At 40.4% G+C, this 7,371-nt stretch overlaps 1 protein-coding gene across 1 annotated transcript in view; it reads left to right on the top strand.

The window, feature by feature from the left end:
- The window catches only part of tefm (transcription elongation factor, mitochondrial), a 47,620-nt gene that overhangs the window by 573 nt on the left and 39,676 nt on the right, over positions 1–7,371 (top strand). The window lies entirely within an intron of this gene.

Genomic DNA, 7,371 nt, shown 5'->3' with positions numbered 1-7,371 from the left:
TATATCACATATGATATATATATATCACATATGATATATATATATATATATATATCACATATGATATATATATATATATCACATATGATATATATATATCACATATGATATAAATATATATATATATATATACACACACACACATATATATACACATATGTGTGTACATATATATTTGTGTGTGTGTACATATATATTTGTGTGTGTGTGTATATATATATACTTATATATATATTTATATATTTATACACATGTACATACACACATACATGCATACGTACATACACACAACTTCAAAATAACATAAATTCTCAACCTGTACTGAAAACAGTTTCTGCGTCTCAGCGCCACCAGCTGGTGAGAGGTGGTGACGTCAATTTGAACCCCGCCCACTGGAACCGGTACTGAAAGCATAATGGAAACACAACCTGTAACGTACCGAGTAGAGTAGAGCCGTGCTATACCGGTACTACAGGTACTAATGGAAAAGGGGCATTAGTGGGGGAGTGTTTGGATGCTGAAGTTGACATGGGTGGAGTTATTGTCCAATGCCTTTTAGATACGGGGTCAATGGTTACAACAATAACAGAGTTTCTTTAGGGATCATTTTTCTGAGAAAAGACTGAAGGAATGTGGTTGGTTGGGTCTTAAAGCAGCGAATTGCTTAAAAATACCTTATTTGGGTTACGTGGAGCTGGATATGTTGATTCTGGGGGTGCACTTACCACGTCGTGGGGTGTTGGTGGTAGAGGATCCATCTGATATTCACATAAAGCAGAAAGACAATTGTTCCTGGGGTATTGGGAATGAATGTACTTAATCTTCTATATTGTGAACTTAATGAGCAATATGGTTCTGATCTATGGGATGCTCCAGTGATAAGAACATCCCCACAGATTTGGAGGAGAGCCCCGAGATGTTGCCAAATGATGGATGCCATGACAAACTCTTCAGAGCCTAATCTTGTCAGGCTCCAGGGGAAGAAAGGTATTTGTGTTCAAGCTGACACTTTGACTTATATTCTAGTAACTTGTCCAAAATTGCCTGTGCATGAACCGGTGGAGTTTTTGTTGAACCCCTGGGGCCTGATGTTGGTTGTCTTCCCGAGGGTCTCTTGGTGTCACCATCACTGATTTAAGGAGAAAGGGGCACAGCCTATGTTCCAGTCACCAATGTGGGTAAAACAGATGTGTGGCTGACACCTCGTAGGGTCATAGCCACAGTTCAAACTATAAAAGTACTGGATGACGAGAATTCACAAATAAATGTGTCCGTGGAGATGGAGAGTTGTACAGTTCATATTTCTACCTTACAGCTGTATGTGGTAAGCCAGAGTTGGATTTACCACAATTTGAGAATCTCAAAAAAGATGAAAGAAGAGGCAAATTCTTTATTATTAAAGTACAGTGATGTGTTTTCTAGAAATGATTTGGATGTGGGTTGTACAAAATTAATTGCGCACGAGATCCCTCTAGTTGATGAAACACCAGTACAATTGCCGTACAGACGCATTCCCCCATCTCAGTATGAACTAGGGGCTGAACGACTACATAATTTTTAAACTCGACATTAACATAATAAAACTCGAGTAGAACTCGAGTACTTGATGACATCATAGGATCTAAAGATACAAAAATAAACAAATAAAACCGCAAAAAAGGTCATTATTTACAAAAAAAGACCAACAAAACATTGGGAGCATATATTATGCTCTTACCATTTATCATACAGCAAATAAGTCACAGGAAAAACTAAACTATTAGTTGTTATTATTAAGCTGCAAACGTGAAGAAACGTGCAGCACGTCAAAAACTAAACTAAAAACAGTGGGGATCCCACCCCACACCACCGCCAGCTGTGGTGTGCATTAAGTTTAGTTTTAGAAATTAATATGTTTATAGATTTTTTTTAAATAGGTTTAGAGATTAATATTTTTTGCTTTTTGTTTGTGAAACAATGTCAGAAGGAAGCTGGTTCGGTAGATTGGACCCGGTGTTACACCATACTCTGTGACCTGCAACAGTGCAACACCGCCCCCTACTGTCACAAAATATGGTGTATCACCAGTTCACAACGAGCTCCAAACAGTCAGGAAGTTGTTTCATTTTCTGTTTCCTTACGGTAGTTGAACTAGAAGATTCATCTTTAGTGAAATATTTCTAGACTATTGATGCATTTCCACCTGTTTGTCAAGACTGGGCCTACTCTGCTCCATCCGTCTGCTTGAAGAAATCCATTTTGTAACCCGCACTGGTGCGGATCACATGACACGTGACGCAATGACGTAACTGCGGCATAATGACGTCACCACGAATACTCAACGTGAAATTAAAAACCTCGATAGGTATCCTAGGAATTGATGTGTAGATTACTCGAGTAGTCTGTTAAAGCCCTAGTATGAACTGGCAAGGAGTCATATCAAACAGCTGTTACAAGGTGAGATTATAAGAGAAAGTAGGAGCCAATATTCATCTCCCATTGTTTTGGTTCAAAAGAAAGATGGTAGTTTAAGAATGTGTGTGGACTACAGACAGTTGAATGCAAAGACAAGAAAATATGCTTTCCTTTACCAAGGATAGAGGAAACATTGGATGCTCTTACTGGAGCCAAATGGTTTTCTACACTAGATTTGGCCAGTGGCTATAGTCAGGTAGAAATGGCAGAGAAAGACAAAGCTAAAACTGCATTTTGTACTCCATTTGGTTTATTTGAGTTTAATCGTATGCCTTTCGGATTATGCAATGCACCGGGTACTTTTCAGCACCTTATGGAGCGTCTATTCGGGGATTGTCGACATCAGTCATTGTTATTGTATCTAGATGATGTAATAGTTTTTTCTTCATCAGTCCAACAACATCTTGAACGGTTGGAAGAAGTAATGTCTCGACTGAAGGAACATGGGTAGTGAAGCTCTCAAAGTGTCAGTTTTTTCAGAAGCAAGTGAAGTATTTAGGCCACGTAGTATCAGCAGAAGGGGTTTCTACTGACCCTGATAAAGTTGCTGCTGTGCAGGACTGGAAAGAGCCAAGCACTTTAGCAGAGCTTCGTTCATTTTTGGGGTTCGCAAGTTATTATAGAAGAATTATCGCTGGAATTGCACACATGGCGGCCCCTTTGCACAGATTAGTTTCCAAGCTTCTTCCTCCAAGTAGAAAGGGCAAAACTCCTCTAAAATGGCTGGCAGAGTCTTGGGACTTGGAATGTGACCAAAGTATCCATAAGCTTAAGGCTGCCTTAACTTCAACACCGGTGCTTGACTATGCAGATTTTCAGAAACCCTTTGTGCTAGATGTTGATGCTAGTCATGCTTGCTTGAGAGCTGTGCTCTCTCAGGAGGAGGAAGGTAGGTTGCGACCCATAGCTTTTGCTAATAGAAGCTTGAAGCCTGCCGAGCGAAACATGAGAAACACAGTTCTACGAAGCTTGAACTGTTGGCTCTTAAATGGGCAGTTACGGAAAAATTTAGAGAATATCTATTGGGGCATAAGTGCACAGTGTTTACAGATAATAACCCTTTGAGTCACTTGGTGACAGCTAAGTTGGGCGCAACTGAACAGAGATGGGTATCAGAGCTGGCAGTTTTTGATATTGATGTGAAGTACCACCCAGGTTCACAAAATACAAATGCGGATGCTCTGTCCCGGCAACATCCAATGATGGAACAGGAGGTTTCTGATGTACGTGATTTTCTGGAACATGGCTATAGTGAGCCTGTGGTTCAGTCAGAGATAGGCACCTTACCTGGTTGTTCATTATCTGACATTTGTGTCTTACAGAAGCAGGATCCAGTAATTGGTCCCTTTTTGAAGTTTTGGAAGGCAGCCAGGATGCCAGATGTAAAAGAAAGGAAAGATCTTAGTAGAGGCACCAGGGAATTGGTCCGCCAGTGGGGGTGCATTTTTGAGGAAAAATCTGTTGTACCGTCTCATTTACACTCCAGATGGCGGTAAGGAAGCTAACCAAATTTTGTTACCCCAGTGCTTGCAGAAAGGTATTTTTGAGTCCCTTCATGACAATCATGGCCATCAGGGAATATAACGTACATTTCAGTTGGTCCATGTACAGTATTATTGGCCAAATATGTATAATGACATTGAGAGGTGGTGTAAAACTTGTGGAAGGTGTGTGGTTTCCAAGGCTCTTCAGCCAAAGATTAAAACTTTTATGGGTCATGTTAGAGCATCTTGCCCTCATGAAATATTAGCAATTGATTTTACAGTTCTGGAACCTTCAACAGAAGGTAAAGAAAATGTTTTGGTGATGACTGATGTTTTTTCTAAGTACACCCAGACTGTTGCAACGAAGGACCAACGAGCTACTACAGTGGCAGAAGCATTAGTGAAGCATTGGTTTCAGCTGTTTGGGCCACCAAGTCATATTCACTCTGACCAGGGACGAAATTTTGAAAGTGCATTGGTTCAACAGCTTTGTAAGACATATAAGATTGAGAAGAGTTGAACTACGCCATACCATCCATAGGGCAATGGTCAGTGTGAGCGGTTTAACCGTACACTCTATGACCTGTTACGAGCTCTGCCCCCAGAGCAAAAATGCTATTGGCCTCGACACCTTTCTCAGGTCACTTATGTTTATAACACTACAGTCCACCAGTCAACGGGTATGACTCCATACTTTCTAATGTTTGGACAGGAACCTCGTTTGCCAGTGGACTTCTTGGTGGGGGTGGAAAGGGAACTAGTTGATTTGTCCAGGGAAGATTGGGTGATGGAACATCAAAAGTCCCTGGCTGTTGCATATGACACTATCCAAAAAAGGTTGGAGGTCAGAAGAGCACAGCAGTATTTAAAAGATGAAGATGATGGGGCCGCCCCTAATTTTGAACGGGCAATTTAGTATATACCAGAAACCGAGCTGTGAAAGGCCAAAATAAGATTCAGGATTTTTGGGACTCTACACCATATGAGGTAGTGCATCCACCCCCTGAGAGAGGTGTGGTGTATTCAATTGCACCCTTAGGCCAGGGTGAGCCACTTTGTCAGGTGCATAGAGCTGACTTGAGAAGTATTCCTGAGCCTAGAGAAGGGGAATCTGTGAGAGGGGTTGATGAAATGGTAAGTTGGGAGGATCACACAGAGCCACAGGAAACTCACAGTGTTGAACGGGTTGGAAATGTATCTGGGGTCATTTTAAATGATATTGTGGAACCCTCCCATGAGGCTTTGGACCCTGGGTCTTCAGATTCTGAACACAATGCAACGCTGCCTCTCCCTTCCCAGGAAGATGAATTGAATGTAGAAAATGTCCCAAGAGAACCCCGTAGATCTTCAAGGAAAACTGCTGGGCAGCATTCTAACCCATTTAATCTGCCCAAGTCTGTGCTTTCTGAAGTGAATGAATGAACTGTAGTGTTTTTGTTCGTCGGGTCGCCGATGAATTTTGAAGGGGAGGGATGTAACCAGTGGCACCTGTTGGTGCTCCACCTCACTGACTGAAAGGCAAGCAGATAAAGGAGTAGGTGTGGCCTTTCAGAAATGTTTGTCAGAGCTCTGATGGTTGTGCTTCTGCTGTTGGAGTGTATGGTAAGAAATCACATTTATCTTGTGATCTGGTGTTTTTAAAAACTTAATGCAGGTATCTCTCCTTATGTGTTGTTTGGATGTCGCAGTGTGGTCACACAAGATTTTAAAGTGTTTTCTACATCCAGCTGCATGTGGGTGTGACAACGTGTCAGGTATAGTTTGTTTTTATATAAATGTATGTCAAGTTATTAATTGGATTTTGATGTCTTTATAGTTTCAGATGTACCGTTTCCTGCTGTCCTTTTTGAGTTGAGATTATTGAATTGTTTTTTGGTGGTCCGCCCAGGCCTTGCATGGCCTGTAGACCAGAAGATCTGGGAGTGAGTCTTGTAAGGGCAGACTAACTACTTTATTTTTGTTTTGTTTGTCCTTATTTAGCCATCCACCTATGTGACAACAGATGTAGCTTATAGCCACAAGACTTTACATCCAGGAAGCCTGACCCATTCTCATGTGGTGTGGGAACCTGAAGTTTGTGGCCTTTTTCACTTAGTTTTGTCAGCTTCTCTTTGACTTGTAGGCTTGTGGAACATATGAGCAGCACTGGTTGTAACAATTGGGAATTAAAGTGCCACATGATTTATCCACTATTAAATTGTCTATTTTGACTCTACTGATTGATATGACATTTATTGGACCTACGGGTTACATTCGTATTAGGGGTAGACTACCTTGTGACTGAAAGGTTACATACTGTTTGACAAACTAGGTTAATAATTTGCACTTATGTAGCCATGTACTCTATAAAATTGATACAGTGTGTGGTTCAGGGAACAGTGTCGAGGAACTGATAGAATGACTGGGTAATTTCTAATCCGTTCACTCTTTATCCGCAGAAGCTGCTGGGACAGAATGGAAGCTGCCAGCAGATGGACTAGATTCACCAGAAAACTGGCTCAGGTCTAGTGTGGCCCCTATAAAGGGAAAATAATGAAATACTTTATCCAGTTAAATTGGTGGTGTTTTGAGACTCTTTTAGTAGCCCAGTCTGTACTACAGATGGGAAATAACCTGAGGTTTAGACATCAACATATAAACGGGATGTGACCTGAGCCGAACAATTTTATCCCCCCCCCCAGTAGCAACTATTGGTTTATGATCAAATACCAAGACAATGATAACTAAACTCTTAAACGTATGGCCTGATGTAGTAAATGAAGCCAAAGTTAACACTATGATGACTATTTTATATTCACCCAATGTGCAAAGTGCTCTTCTTGTTTGAGTGTTTTCTACAAAGAAGGATTTTTATCGATCAAAAAATGCAACAGTTTGGCAAAATTAAGAAAATGTTTGATTTTCCATACACTATTCTCTTGGTTAAAACCGGCCTTTAAAACATTTTAAATACACAAATAAGGATGATTTTATGTACTTGACTGGGCTTCTACTCAGCCTTAATGAGGATATCATTCGAATTCATGATCTTTGGTGGTTTTGTGATGTGTAAACATTTATTTTCCGGGGCAGGGATGTTTTGAGCCGTTTTCTGTTAAGTCTTTTTTAGGTAAGTAAAATAAAATAAAAAGTGTACGTGTTTAAACAAAAAATTACTACACAGTGTGTAATGCTATCTTACAATTAATAATCTTTCTACTCGAAAGACTGCAACAGAAATTAATAAAAACAGATGCATTTGCTAAACTATTTACCCTCTTCTAAAAAAGTTCAATCTGGTCCTCTGGACATTCAAAAAAACCCAAAACAAAGCAAAACAACAAAAAATGTAGAAACGTTTCGTCTCTCGTCCGAGAGACTTCTTCAGTCTGAGGTGCTGTATTCAGCTCAGTCTCTTAAATAGCACCTTCTCAGAGTGGATCAACCAGTTTTG

This window comes from Nematolebias whitei, chromosome 16, assembly GCF_014905685.2.
Source record: "Nematolebias whitei isolate Nwh7 chromosome 16, NemWhi1, whole genome shotgun sequence".
NCBI classification, from domain to species: domain Eukaryota; kingdom Metazoa; phylum Chordata; class Actinopteri; order Cyprinodontiformes; family Rivulidae; genus Nematolebias; species Nematolebias whitei.
The sequence above is the reverse complement of the archived record's forward strand: the minus strand, read 5'-3'. Positions and strand labels throughout refer to the sequence as shown.